The 15,615-nt window shown below is 40.3% G+C and overlaps 1 protein-coding gene across 3 annotated transcripts in view; it reads right to left on the bottom strand.

Annotated features, from left to right (window-relative positions):
• The window catches only part of UBAP1 (ubiquitin associated protein 1), a 63,277-nt gene that overhangs the window by 31,298 nt on the left and 16,364 nt on the right, over positions 1-15,615 (bottom strand). The gene's annotated exons all lie outside the window — the stretch shown is intronic.

Here is a 15,615-nt window from a genome sequence, read left to right as displayed (position 1 = left end):
TGGATCCTCTGTCCCCCTCTCTCTCTGCCCCTCTCCAGTTCATGCTCTCTCTCAAAAATAAATATTGTATAAATAAATAAATAGTTTTTTAATTAAATTTTAGTAAAATTTTAAAATGTTTTAACCAAAGTGGATCCTCTAGGTGGTAGAACTTGAAATAATTCATGACATTTCTCTACGGTTTCTGAACATTCTATTGCAAACAGGTATAAAATTCATAATTTCTGGGGCACCAGGCTGGCTTGGTTGGAAGAGTGTGTGACTCTGATCCTAAGACTGCCAATTCAAGCCCCATGTTGGGTGTAGAGATTACTTTAAAAATCTTTTTTTAAAAATTTGGGAACACCTGCATGGCTCAGTCAATTAAGCATGTGACTCTTGATTTTGGCTCAGATCATGATCTCATGGCTGGTGAGTTTGAGTCCCAAGTCGGGCTCTGCATTGACAGTGCAAAGGCTGCTTGGGATTCACCCTCCCTCCCTCTCTCTCCTTGCCCTTCACCCACTCACTCTCTCAAAATAAATAAACTAAAAAAATTTTTGTCATACCTTCTTTAAAGTTTTACTTAAAATTTTCTGTTTTTTGGGGGCACCTGGGTTGGTCAGTTGCTAAAGCATCCGACTTCAGCTCACATCATCATCAGCAGTTCTTGAGTTTCAGCGCCACATTGGGCTCTCTGCTGTCAGTGCAGAGCCCAATGCCTCCCTCTCTCTCTGCCCCTGCCTCGCTTGTGTGTGCACACTCTCAAAAATAAATAGAAACATTAAAAAAAAAGTTTCGGTTTTCCAGCACAAGGTGGGGATGAAGTATTCTGGTTGATATTCTAATTAGAGAAGATTTGAAATTATAAAGTACATGGATCATCAAAACATTTTACATACGCAGAAGACATTTCATTGGCGAACATGCTTTTACGGTCATCAAAATGTACGTAAACCACAATACAGTGAGACTTCTTTTTTTTTTTTTTTAATTTTTTTTTTCAACGTTTATTTATTTTTGGGACAGAGAGAGACAGAGCATGAACGGGGGAGGGTCAGAGAGAGAGGGAGACACAGAATCGGAAACAGGCTCCAGGCTCTGAGCCATCAGCCCAGAGCCTGATGCGGGGCTCGAACTCACAGACCGCGAGATCGTGACCTGGCTGAAGTCGGACGCTTAACCGACTGCGCCACCCAGGCGCCCCAGTGAGACTTCTTTAAATTTTTTTTTTTAATGTTTATTTATTTTTGAGAGAGATGGAGACAGAATATGACTGGGTTAGGAGCAGAGAAGGAGACACAGAATCCAAAGCAGGCTCCAGGCTCCAAGCTGTCAGCACAGAGCTTGACGCAGGGCTTGAACTCATGAGCTACGAGATCATGACCCAAGCTGAAGTCGGATGCTCAACTGACTAAGCCACCCAGGAGCCCCAAGACTTCTAAACCCAATAAGCAAGAATGTGGGCAGCCTCAACCTTCACACACAGACATATATCAGAAATATGTTTTTTTAAGTGTCTGTAGAGAAAAGCAGTATTTAAGCATCCCACCAAAGAAAGCTGTGAATATGCTCATAAACAGATACAGAAAATGAGTATTTTCATCTATATGTCCCTAATATTTATTAATATTGTGGGATATAAGCAGTTTCAAGAAGGAGCTGTTTTGAGATGTAAATGGCTTGGGAGAGGCTGCTTGGGCCTCTGATTCAAAAATAATTTTTATGGAGGGTCTGGATGGCTCAGTCGGTTAAGCATCTGACTTCGGCTCAAGTCATGTCTAGCCCCATGATGGGCTCTGTGCTGACAGCTCAGAGCCTGGAACCTGCTTCAGATTCTGTGTCTCCCTCGCTCTATGCCCCTCCCCCACACATGCTCTTTCTCTGTCTCTAAAAAATAAATATTAAAATAAAAAAATAAAAGATAATTTTTATTGGCAGTTACATGGCCCACAGCCGCTTGCACCCACTCTATTGTACACTTTTTTCATTTAAAAAAAATTTTTTTAATGTTTATTTATTTTTGAGACAGAGAGAGACAGAGCATGAACGGGGGAGGGTCAGAGAGAGGGAGACACAGAATCTGAAGCAGGCTCCAGGCTGTGAGCTATCAGCACAGAGCCTGACGTGGGGCTCAAACTCATAGACTGTGAGATCACAACCTGAGCGGAAGTCGGATGCTTAACTGACTGAGCCACCCAGGTACCTCTACTGTACACTTTCAATCAACACTTTTTCAGACTAAAGGCCAAAACCTAAAAAGTTATTAATAATAAAATAAAATAAAATAAAAAATAATTTTGCAAGGCCCCTGGGTGGCCAGTCAGTGAAACATCTGGCTCTTGACTTCAGCACAGATCATCTTACAGTTCATGGATTCAATCAAGCCCCACATCAGGCTCTGCACTCACAGTGCAGAACCTATTGGGATTCTCTCCCCCCCACCCCATGACCCTCCCCTGGTCATGTTTCTCAAAATAAACTTAAATATTAATAATTACTATTATCATTTTGCAAACAGGGGGTGCCTGGGTGGCTCAGTCAGCTGAGCATCCTACTCTTTTGATTTTGGCTCAGGCCATGAAAAAATGCTCAACATCACTCATCACCTGGGAAATACAAATCAAAACCACAATGAGATACCACCTCACACCTATCAGAAGGGCTAACATTAACAACTCAGGCAACAACAGATGTTGGCAAGGATGCAGAGAAACAGGATCTCTTTTGCATTGTTGGTGGGAATGCAAGCTGGTGCAGCCACTCTGGAAAACAGTATGGAGGTTCCTCGAAAAACTAAAAATAGACCTACTCTACAACTCAGCAATTGCACTACTAGGTATTTATCCAAGGGATACAGGGATGCTGTTTCAAAGGGGCACATGCACCCCAATGTTTATAGCAACACTATCAACAACAGCCAAACTATGGAAAGAGCCTAATGTCCATCGATAGATGAATGGATAAAGATGATATGGTGTATATATATACAATGGAGTATTACTTGGCAATCGAAAATGATGAAATCTTGCCATTTGCCACTATGTAGATGGAACTAGAGGCTGTTATGCTAAGCAAAATTAGTCAGAGAAAGACAAATATCACATGACTTCACTCATATGAGGACTTTAAGATACAAAACAAATGAACATAAGGGAAGGGAAGCAAAAATAATATAAAAAAACAGGGAGGGGAACAAAACATAAGAGACTCTTAAATACAGAGAACAAACAGAGGGTTGCTGGAGGGGTTATGGAAGGGGGGATGGGCTAAATGGGTAAGGGGCTTAAAGGAATGTACTCCTGAAATCATTGTTGTACCATGTGCTAACATGGATGTAAATTATAAAAAAAAAATAAATAGAAAGGAAAAAAAAAAAAAAGGAGTCTCATGCTCTACTGACTGAGCCAGCTAGATGCCCCTAAATGGATTCTTAATAGCTTTTTTAAAGAAAAAAAACGCCCATGGGGCGCCTGGGTGGCGCAGTCGGTTAAGCGTCCGACTTCAGCCAGGTCACGATCTCGCGATCCAGGAGTTCGAGCCCCGCGTCAGGCTCTGGGCTGATGGCTCAGAGCCTGAAGCCTGTTTCCGATTCTGTGTCTCCCTCTCTCTTTGCCCCTCCCCCCTTCATGCTCTGTCTCTCTCTGTCCCAAAAATAAATAAACGTTGAAAAAAAAAAAAAAAAGAAAAGAAAAAAAACGCCCCTAAATGGATTCTTAATAGCTTTTTTAAAGAAAAAAAAAGCTCCACCAAAACACAACCCACAAAATGGGAGGGGCTTGTATCTAGAATACATAAATAAGTCCACAACTCAATAATAAAAAGACAAATAATCCAACTAGAAAATAGGCAAAAGAATATGAATGGTCAATTATTCAAAGATATACACACGAGATGATGTTCAACATCGTTATTCATTAGTCAGGGAAATGCAAATTAAAAACTCACCTTCCTATTCCCCATTTAAAAAAAATTTTTTTAATGTTTATTTTTGAGAGAGAGGGAGAGACAGACAGAGGGTGAGCGGGCAAGGGGTAGAGACAGAGGGAGACACAGAATCCGAAGCAGCTCCAGGCTCCGAGCTGCCGGCACAAAGCCCAACGCAGGGGTCAAACCCACGAACTGCGAGATCATGACCTGAGCCGAAGTTGGACACTCAACCAACTGAGCCACCCAGGCGCCCCTCCTAGTCCCCATTTTAAAGCATGCATATTACCTTCAACAAAGCAAAATTTCTACTAAAAAATAGTAAGTGAAAATTAAAATATAGTATCCCTTATTACTAAATAAAAGGAAATAAATTAAAAATTTGCCTCACTAAAGGTGATAAAATGTAGATTTTCTAGGCGTTTTCTTTAAATAGTAAAACAATTCACTGAATGCAACTCCTACATTTTCCACAAACCTTAAGAAACAGGAAATTCATATCTGGTCATTTACATTAAAGGTTTTTCTAATATCTGATATGCAGTAAAACTTCACTGTCTCTCAAGAACCAAAAGGATTTTAATAGCTATTTGGGTCAATATTTTTTTCCTGGAATATCTGAAACAAATCAAGTGAGACAGACAATTTATTGCTATTTATATTTCCTTATAAGCCTCCCATATTTTATTTAATTATAACTATTTCTTATAACATCTTCCTATAATCTAAATGTTTAATTATGGGGAAATGATTAAATAAATTATGGAAAAATTCAAAAGACAAGTGGTAATGCAATTAAGAATGTTTATTAGGGGTGCCTGGGTGGTTCAGTTGGTTAAGCATCCAACTTCAGCTCAGGTCATGATCTCATAGTTCGTAGGTTCGAGCCCCACATCGGGCTCTGTGCTGACAGCTCAGAGCCTGGAGTCTGCTTCAGATTTTGTGTCTCCCTCTGTCTCTGTCCCTCCCCAGCTCATGCTCTGTCTCTCAAAAATAAAGTAAAACAAAACAAATGCTTATTAAGAGCATATAATTGAAAATAAGTGTAAGTTTTAAACTGTTTTTACAAGTTGGACTGAATTACTTTAACTATGTAAAAAATGTAGGGGCGCCTGGGTGGCACAGTCGGTTAAGCGTCCGACTTCAGCCAGGTCACGATCTTGCGGTCCGTGAGTTCAAGCCCCGCGTCAGGCTCTGGGCTGATGGCTCAGAGCCTGGAGCCTGTTTCCGATTCTGTGTCTCCCTCTCTCTCTGACCCTCCCCCGTTCATGCTCTGTCTCTCTCTGTCCCAAAAATAAATAAACGTGGGAAAAAAAATTAAAAAAAAAAAATGTATACCAAACAAGACTGAAAAAAATAAATTTGCCCCCAATGTAAAATTATGAGTGCTCACAGGGGGAAAAAAAATCCTAAGTAATCATAAATTTCCATTAAAATAAATATAAGTGCTTATATTAAAGGAAAAGTATCAAGTAAATAAGAACAGCACACATTCTTAAATGACAAACTCTTACACTAATAAAATGTAGAACTCCCTGAAGGAAGTTCTACAGGAACTTAACAGCAATGTTGTTGTTGTTTTAAGTTTATTTATTATTTGCGGGGGGGGGGGGGGGGGGGGAGGACAGAGAAAGGGGGAGAGAGACAATCCCAAGCAGGCTCCACACTCTGTGCTGAGCCCAAAGTGGGTCTCGATCCCAAGGGATCCTGACATGAGCCAAAATCAATAGTTGGACACTTAAACGACTGAGCCACCCAGGCACCCCAACAGCAATGTTCTATTTTTGCCAGTTTAGTGCCACTTCAGTTCAAATGCTATGGAAAGAAAACCTGGTAACTTAAAATTTAACTCACTAATTAGATATCCGAGAACAAAAAGAGATGGGGAAATAGGTAAAAGGAAAAGAACTGCATGGAGAAGAGGAGCTAGAGTGCAAGAAACAGAAGAGATGGGATAAGGAATGGAAAAAGGGAAAGGTGAGGAGTTTAGGAGTAGGAAACCAAGACAATACAAACATCCTGCCAAACCACAGGCCCTTTCTTAAAGAAGAGAAAGCCCAAGGGCAATTACAATGATGTTCTCATTTTCTTTCTTCCCTTTCTTAGAACATTAAATTCCTATTACGTGAAATTACATTCTATAGTTTCCTAATACACAACAGCAATTTAGTATCTCAGTAAGCTATCACAGTCACACATTATACTGCAACAAGAGATGCAATCAGTAATTTCCCAAGATGCAAATTAATCCAGAAAATTCTCCAACTTACAGAAAAAGAAGCTTCTGGAAATCATGAGATTTCAAGTCTAAAAACAAAGTTAACGCCTATACAACTAGCATTCACACTAGTATGTATAAGACAAAAATCACACTTGTAGAAGCCATTAATATGTCAATTCTAGGCTATACTATATTCATCAGAAAAAAGCTTTATTTTTTCACAGATCTCAAGAGATATTTTGGAGCCTCAGTTCCAACAGTAAAACAGTAAATAAAGGTAGTAGATTGAATAATACGCCAACCCTAAACATACCATAAATCTATCACAGTAGAATAAATTAAGCAAAAATATTTGTTTCCATATTAAATATTTAGTACTCATGGGGCGCCTGGGTGGCTCAGTCGGTTGGGCATCCGACTTCAGCTCAGGTCATGATTACAGTCTGTTTGTCCGAGCCCCGCGTCAGGCTCTGTGCTGACCACTTAGAGCCTGGAGCCTGTTCCTTAGTATGTTTCTTCCTCTCTGCCCCTCCCCACTTGTGCTCTGTCTCTCAAAAATAAATAAACGTTAAAAAAAATTAAATATTCAGTACTTAGGATAAGTGATATCATCATTTACTATACACAGTAACTTTTAAAAGAGGGCTCTATGGCAAAACGAAAAGCTAGCAACCATGTTAATACCACCTCCCCCTTTTTAATGTCAGTGATCCATGAAACCCAAAAGTCTGGAAACCATTTTATGTAAAATAACAACCTCAAATGAGTATGGTTATTAAAAAAACAAAAAACATATCTTTGCATAATGCTTGAGACTGAGAAAGAGCTCAACAAAGGTTGGTAAAAATATAACTTAGAAGAGAGTAAACCACTTGTCAAGTACTCTACCTACCAGTAAACTGGGGTACCTATACACAATAATGTAGATTTTTATTTGAATATTAATATTAGACTCTTATTCTGGGGTGCCTGGGTGGCTCAGTTGGTTAAACATCCCACTTCAGCTCAGGTCATGATCTCATGGTTAGTGGGTTTGAGCCCTGCATCGGGCTCTGTGCTGACAGCTCAGAGCCTGGAGCCTGCTTCAGATTCTGTGTCTCCCCCTCTCTCTCTGCCCCTTCCCCACTTGCACTCTGTCTCTGTCTCTTAAAGATGAATAGATGTTAAAAATAAAAAATAAAAAAATATTAGACTCTTATTCTGATGAAGAACATGGCCATGAACACTGAACAGAATTTTTATGAGACCCTACTTTCAGTTTCTCCAAGTCTGAGAATTAGCCAGAGACATTATTTTCAGGGTCTATCACTGTCCACAAGCTCTGTGTTTGCAAAACTAATCCCCTTACTTCAGCCTATTTGGCTTAAGATGGAAGACCAACAATAGAGGTCAACAGCACACAGATTCATACTGAGGAGCATTTCAATAACACCAGTAAGTTTTTCTTTTTGCATTAATTTCTACTTTCAATTCAGCTGGAATAGTGCTTGTTCAGTCAGATTTGTCCTGAGAACCACTGTTTTACAGAGAGTGAAAATGGAAAACCTAAATTTGAATCACTAACCTGCAGAAACAAGATCTAATAGGCCCTGCCATTTTAGAAAACAGGAGCATATGTTTGTGTGAATACAGAAACAAATATGGTGGCTCTATTTGGATGATGGGTTTACAACATGGGGCTCTTGGTTTTCTCTTTTGTGCTATTTGCTTTCCAGGTTTTCTATATGGAGCACATATCTCTTGATGGACATACCTTGTAACTAGGAAAAAAAACCTAGGACTCACAAACATATGGCCAACTAATCTTTGACAAAGCAGGAAAGAATATCCAATGGAATAAAGTCAGTCTCTTCAGCAAGTAGTGCTGGGAAAACTGGTCAGCGACATGCAGAAAAATGAACCTGAACCACTGTCTTACACCACACACAAAAAATAAACTCAAAATGGATGAAAGACCTAAACATAAGACAGGAAGCCATCAAAATCCTTGAGGAGAAAGCAGGCAAAAACCTCTTTGATCTTGGCTGCAGCAACTTCTTACTCAACACGTCTCCGGAGGCAAGGGAAACGAAAGCAAAAATGAACTATTGGAACCTCATCAAAATAAAAAGTTTCTGCACAGCGAAGGAAACAATCAGCAAAACTAAAAGGCAACTGACAAAATGGGAGAAGATATTCGCAAATGATATATCAGATAAAGGATTAGTATCCAAAATCTATAAAGAACTGATCAAATGCAACACCCAAGAAACAAACAATCCAGTGAAGAAACGGGCCAAAAACATGAATAGACACTTTTCCAAAGAAGACATCCAGATGGCCAAATGACACATGAGAAAATGCTCATCACCACTCATCACCCGGGAAATACAAATCAAAACCACAATGAGATACCACCTCACACCTGTCAGAAAGGCTAACATTAACAACTCAGGCAACAACATATGTTGGCGAGGATGCAGAGAAAGAGGATCTCTTTTGCACTGCTGATGGGAATGCAAACGGGTGCAGCCACTCTGCACAACAGTATGCAGGTTCCTCAAAAAATTAAAAATAGAACTACCCTACAACTCAGCAATTGCACTACTAGGTATTTATCCAAGGGATACAGGGATGCTGTTCCGAAGGGGCACATGCACCCCAATGTTTATAGCAGCACTATCAATAATAGCCAAAATATGGAAAGAGCCCAAATGTCCATCAATGGATGAATGGATAAAGAAGATGTGGGAGTGTGTGTGTGTGTGTGTGTGTGTGTGTGTGTGTATAATGGAGTATTACTTGGCAATTGAAAAGGATGAAATCTTGCCATTTGCAACTACATGGATGGAACTAGAGGGTATTATGCTAAGCGAAATTAGAGAAAGCCAAATATCACATGACATCACTCATATGAGGACTTTAAGAGACAAAACAGATGAACATAAGGGAAGGGAAGCAAAAATAATATAAAAACAGGGAGGGAGACAAAGCATAAGAGATTCTTAAATATGGAGAACAAACAGAGGGTTACTGGAGGGGTGTGGGAGGGGGGATGGGCTAAATGGGTAAGGCACATTAAGGAATCTACTCCTGAAATCACTGTTGCACTATATGCTAACTTGGATGTAAATTTAAAAAATAAATTAAATATAAATACATACACACATACATACACACACACACACACACACACACACACACACACACACACACACCTAGGAAGCAACCGAGGGAAAGAATACCCCAGATACCTATAAGGGGACTAAACAGAAACAACACAGTATGCAATCAATGAAAGACTGACCTCAAAGAGAGGAAATACAATAAAAAAAAGAATAAATCGGTAGTTTCTAAGACCAGTAAGAATACCACATAAATGGTCACGGACGTATAACAGGTGTTTCAGTTTATTGATAATAAAGGATGTAACCCATGATGAAGAGCTAACTTACAAATTGCTCCAAATAACACTGCATCATCACTCATAAAACAAAAACTACAGGGGGGCACCTGGGTGGCTCAGTTGGTTAAGCATCCAATTCTTGATCCTGGCTCAGGTCATGATCTCGTGGTTCATGAGACTGAGCCCCACCTCTGGCTCTTCACTGACAGTGCAAAACCTGCTTGGGACTCTCTCTCTCATTCTCTGCCCCTCCCCAACTCATGAGCACAGGCTGTCTCTCAAAATAAATAAATAAACATTTTAAAAAAACAAGAAACACAAAACTACGCAACAGAAGAACTAGGTAGAAATACATAATTAATTAAGATAGATATAACTTATATCAAAAGCACCCTGAAAGCAGAATATACCTACAGTACCCACAGAACACTTTACAAAAACCTAAGTAAATATTAAGCCACAAAGAAAATTCTAATAAATATCCAAAATCAGAAATAGCACAACTGGGGCACGTGGGTGGCTCAGCCGGTTGAGCGTCCGACTTTGGCTCAGGTCACAATCTCACAGTTCATGAGTCTGACCTCTGCATCAGGCTCTCTGCTGTCAGAAAAGAGCCTGCTTCAGATCCTCTGTCCCTTCCTCTCTCTGCACCACCCCCACCTGCTTTCTCTCAAAAATAAATAAAAATTAAAAAAAATACGGTGCCAGGGTGGCTCAGTTGGTTAAGCATCTGACTCTTACTTTCATCTCAGGTCATGATCTTGCATTTTATGAGTTCGAGCCCCGCATCAAGTTCCACACTGACAGTACAGAGCCTGCTTAGGAGTCTTTCTCTCTCTCTGTCCCTCCCCTGCTCATGCTCTCTTTCTCAAAAACAATAAACAAAAAAAAATTTTTAATGAAATAGCACAGCCAACAGTCAAAACACAAAAAGATTAGAAATTAATTACATCAGAACACAAAAAAAATCCTACTACCTAAAGCTAAACTGTCTCTTGATCAAAGAGGAAACCAAAAATAAAACTGCAGAAAACAATGACAATGAAAATACTGCATTTAAGAACCTACAACATGCAGCTAAAGCAGTAATCGGGAAAATTCACTGCCCACTCAAGTACTAAGAAGAAAATTCACAGCATAATGACTTAGGATATAAAAAACCACCTGAGGAAAACACAAGAATGGAAACAGGGACATAAGCACAAAACAATCCATTAAAAATCAGAAAAATGACCAACTAACAAATTAACCCAAGAGCTGTAATTTGGAAAATAAACCATTCAACTAACTCAACTTTATTTTTTAAATTTTTTTTTCAACGTTTTTATTTATTTTTGGGACAGAGAGACAGAGCATGAACGGGGGAGGGGCAGAGAGAGAGGGAGACACAGAATCGGAAACAGGCTCCAGGCTCTGAGCCATCAGCCCAGAGCCTGACGCGGGGCTCGAACTCACGGACCGCGAGATCGTGACCTGGCTGAAGCCGGACGCTTAACCGACTGCGCCACCCAGGCGCCCCTCAACTAACTCAATTTTAAAAGGAAGGGGTAGGGGGGGCACACCTGGGTGGCTCAGGTCATGACCTCACTGCTTGTTGAGTTTGAGCCCCGAATTGAACTGTGCTGACAGCTCGGAGCCTGGAGCCTGCTTCAGATTCTATCTCTGTCTCTCTGCCCCTCCCCTGCCCGTGCGCTCGCTCGCTCGCTCTCGCTCTCTCAAATATAAAATATAAAACAAAAAAACAAATATATATATATGTGTGTGTATATATATATATATATATGTGTGTAAATAAAAGAAGAGAGAGGGTTGCCTGGGTGACTCAGTTAAGCGTCGGACTATGGCTCAGGTCATGATCTCACAGTTCATGGGCTCAAGCCCCGCGTTGTGCTCTGTGCTGACAGCTCGGAGCCTGAAGCCTGCTTCAGATTCTGTCTCCCTCTCTCTCTGCCCCTCCCCTTCTCGCACTCTGTGAGTCTCTCTCTCTCAAAAAGTAAAATAAAAGAACATTTTTTTAAAAAAGGAGAGAAACAGTGTACACAACAGAGGAAATTAAAATAATCTGAAGACACTGCTTTGTTCATCTCTTTGCAAATACAAGTGACAACCTGGATAAAATGATCTTCTAGGAAAGTACTATTTATCAATACTAACTATACATGAGGCAGAAATCTTAACCAGACCACTAACCACAGGGAAAACAGAAAAAGCTGTCAAAGAGGTCTTGCAATCCAAAAGAAACCTAACTGCAATGACACTTTAATGGTTTCAAAACACAGGAAAAGAAGTTTCTAATTTTTTTTGCAAAGCAAGCATAATATTGATGCTATCAAAGAAAAAACTACAAAAAAAAATCTCACGTATGCATGGAGATAAAAAATCCTCAAAATAAAAATGCAAACCAAATTTAGTAATAGATTATAGGAATACATCACATCCAAGTGGGACTTAGCCCACACATTCAGGATACTTCAATACTAGGAATCTGTTGATATACTTCACCATTCATTAATAGATCTAAGAAGAAAAACCATATAGTCATCTCCTTAACATGAGATTGAAAACAACAACAAAAACAGAGGGCACCTGGGTGGCTCAGTGGTTAAGCATCTGACTTTGGCTCAGGTCATGATCTCACAGTTTGTGTTTTTGAGCCCTACACAGGGCTCTGCCTGACAATGCCAAGCTTGTTTTGGATCTTGTCTCCCTCCCTCCCTCCCTCCCTCTCTCTCAAAAATAAACATTAAAAAATAAAAAAAAAAAAAAACAGGGCATCTGGGTGGCTCAATTGGTTAAGTGTCTGTCCATATCTTGGTTGCTGGGGTCAAGACCTGCATAGAGCTCTGGATGACAGTGTGGAGCCTGCTTGGGATTCTCTCTCCCTCTCTGTTCCTCCTGCATGTGCGTGCACTCTCTCTCTCTCAAAACAACAAAACCATCTCTCTCAATACCAAAGCCAGAGAATGTTGACTAATGGGGAAATAAAGGATTCCCATAAAAACAAGATGTCCACTATTATTGTAATTTGTTTACATTATTATTTAACACTGGATGAAAGAAGTTAAAAGGTATAAAAAGTAGAAAAAAGGGGCACCTGACTGGCTCAGTCTGTTGAGCGTGCAGCTCTTGATCTCAGGGTCTTGAGTTCAAGCCCCATGTTAGGTCTAGAGATTGCATAAACTTAAATAGTAACTTAGAAAAATGGCTTTCCAAGGGAAACCCCAAAACTGAAAAACTATTACAAATAAAAGGGAATACAATGTTTCTAGATACAAAATTAATATAGGCATACTTTGCCTTACTGTGCTTTGCTTTACTGCACTGCACACTCTTTTACATACTGAAATTTCAAGACTTCAGTGGAAGAAGTAAGTGCAGATGTGGTGGAAATAGCAAGGGAACTAGAATTAGAAGTGGGGTCTGAAGATGTGACTGAATTGCTATAAGCTCAGGATAAAATTTTAATGGATGAAGAGTTGCTCCGTATGGATGAGCAAAGAAAGTGCTTTCTTGAAATGGAATCTACTCCTGATGGAGATGCTAAGAAAACTATTGAAATGACAGGAAAGGATTTAAACTTTTTTTTTATTTTTTTTTTAATTTTTTTTAACATTATTTCTGAGACAGAGAGAGAGACAGAGCATGAACGGGGGAGGGGCAGAGAGAGAGGGAGACGCAGAATCGGAAGCAGGCTCCAGGCTCCGAGCCATCAGCCCAGAGCCCGATGCGGGGCTCGAACTCACGGACCGCGAGATCGTGACCTGGCTGAAGTCGGACGCTTAACCGACTGCGCCACCCAGGCGCCCCAAACTTTTTTTTTTTTTAAAGAGTGCATGAGCCAGAGAGAGGGGCAGAGAGAGAGAGAGAGACGGGGGGGGGGGGGGAAGGGAGAGAGAATCTCAAACAGGCTCCACACTCAGTGCAGAGCTCAATGTAGGGTTTGATCCCACGACCTTCAGACCATGACCCGAGCCGAAATCAAGAGTTAGACATTTAACCAACTGAGCAACCCAGGTGCCCCTGACAGCAAAGGATTTAGAAATTACATACAGTGATTTGATAAAGCAGTGGTAGAGTCTGGGAGGACCGACTCCAATTTTGAAAGTTCTGCTGTGGGCAAAACGCTATCAAACAGCCATCTCATGCTAAGGAGTAATTGTTCATGAAAGAAAAGGTCAATGGGGGGGGGGGGTGCCTGGGTGGCTCAATTGGTTAAGTGTTCAACTCTTGATTTCGGCTCAGGTCATGATCTCATGGTCCCTGAGATCCAGCCCCACTTTGGGCTCTGCACTGACAAAGCAGAGCCTGCTTGGGATTCTCTCTTTCCCTCTCTCGCTCTCTCTCTGCCCTCCCCAGCTTGTGCATGCGCACTCATGCTCTTTCAAAATAAACTTTAAAAAGAAAAAGTCAATCACTGCAGCAAACTTTACTTTTCTCTTATTTTAAGAACTTGCCACAGCTACCCCAACCTTCAGAAACCAACACTCTTATCAGTCAGCAGCCATCAACATCAAGGCAAGACTCTATACCAGCAAAAAGATTACAAATCGCTGAAAGCTCAGATGATGGGTAACATTTTTTAGTAATGAAGTACTTTTTAATTAAAGTATGTACATTGTTTTTTCATTTTTTAGGTTTTGTATTTATTTTGAGAGACAGAGTGCACACACAAGCAGGAAAGAAACAGAAGGAGAGAGAGAATCCCAAGCAAGCTCTATGCTGTCAAAACAATGAGATTATGACCTAAGCCAAAATCAAGAGTCAGACACTTAAACAACTAAGCCACCCAGGTGCCCCTGCTACATTGTTTTTTTTGCTTTTAATGTTTATTTTTGAGAGTGAGACAGAGTGTGAGCAGGGGAGGGGGGGAGAAAGAGAAAATCTGAAGCAGGCTCCAGGCTCTGAGCAGTCTGCACAGAGCCCAAAGCAGGACTCGAACTCACAGACTGCGAGTTCATGACCTGAGCCAAAGTCAAACGCCCAATCGAGCCACCCAGCTGTTCTTGTACATTGTTTTTTTAGACACAATGCTATTGCACACTTAATAGACTACAGTACGGTACAAACATAACATTCATGTGCCCTGGGAAACCAAAAGGTTCATTTGACTTGCTTCATTGTTCACTTTATTTGGTGGTCTGGAACCAAAGCCAAAGTATCTCCAAGGTATATTCTAAAACAAATGCCCTTCATATACACAATAACTAGATAAAATATAATTGAAACATGCAATGTGCCACAGAGGTAAGAAGCAAGAATAAACTTAAGATACAAAGGAAGAAACTAAAGCTCTACTGAGCAACAGAAAAGAGGACTTATGTAATTGGAAAAGCATATACTAAATCTTGGATAGGACACATTACATTATTAAGATTGATTCTCCTTAAGCTACTCTATAAATGTGTCATGATAAAAGTGAAAACTAGAGTCTTCTGTTTTATGAACTAGAAAAGCTGATTCTAACTTTCATATGGAAATAATATAAGTAACAGCAGCCAAGAAAACTGTGAAGAAAATAATGGAGACTAGACTGTCAGATATTAAAATATTTATTGTAAGATTTAACACTTACAGCTGTGCCATACTGGCACATAAAGAGATCAGTGGAACAGAACAGAAATCCCTAAAAATACCCAAATTTGGAAATGTGGTATATAATAAAGCTGCCATTTAAAATTTTGTGAAATGATGGGGGCGCCAGCCAGCTCAGTCAGTAGAATGTCCAACTCTTGATCCCAAGGGGTCATGAGTTCAAGCCCTATATTGGGTACACAAATTACTTAAAAATAAAATCTTGGGAGGTGCCTGGGTGGCTCAGTCAGTTAAGTGTCCAACTTTGGCTCAGGTCATGATCTCATAGTTTGCAGGTTCAAACCCCGCATCAGGCTTTCTGCTTGAGTGTGGAGCCTGCTTGGGATTCTCTCTCTCTCTCTCTCTCTCTCTCTCTCTCTCTCTCTCTCTCTCTGCCCCTCCCCTGTTCTCTCTCTCTCTCTCAAAAATAAATAAACCTTAAAATAAAATCTTAAAAAATAGAAAGTGAGGAAAGTGACAAAAGAAAGGAAGGAAGGAAGGAAGGAAGGAAGGAAGGAAGGAAGGAAGGAAG

Source organism: Herpailurus yagouaroundi, unplaced genomic scaffold (genome assembly GCF_014898765.1).
Source record: "Herpailurus yagouaroundi ecotype Mexico unplaced genomic scaffold, PumYag 160, whole genome shotgun sequence".
NCBI classification, from domain to species: Eukaryota; Metazoa; Chordata; class Mammalia; order Carnivora; family Felidae; genus Herpailurus; species Herpailurus yagouaroundi.
The sequence above is the reverse complement of the archived record's forward strand: the minus strand, read 5'-3'. Positions and strand labels throughout refer to the sequence as shown.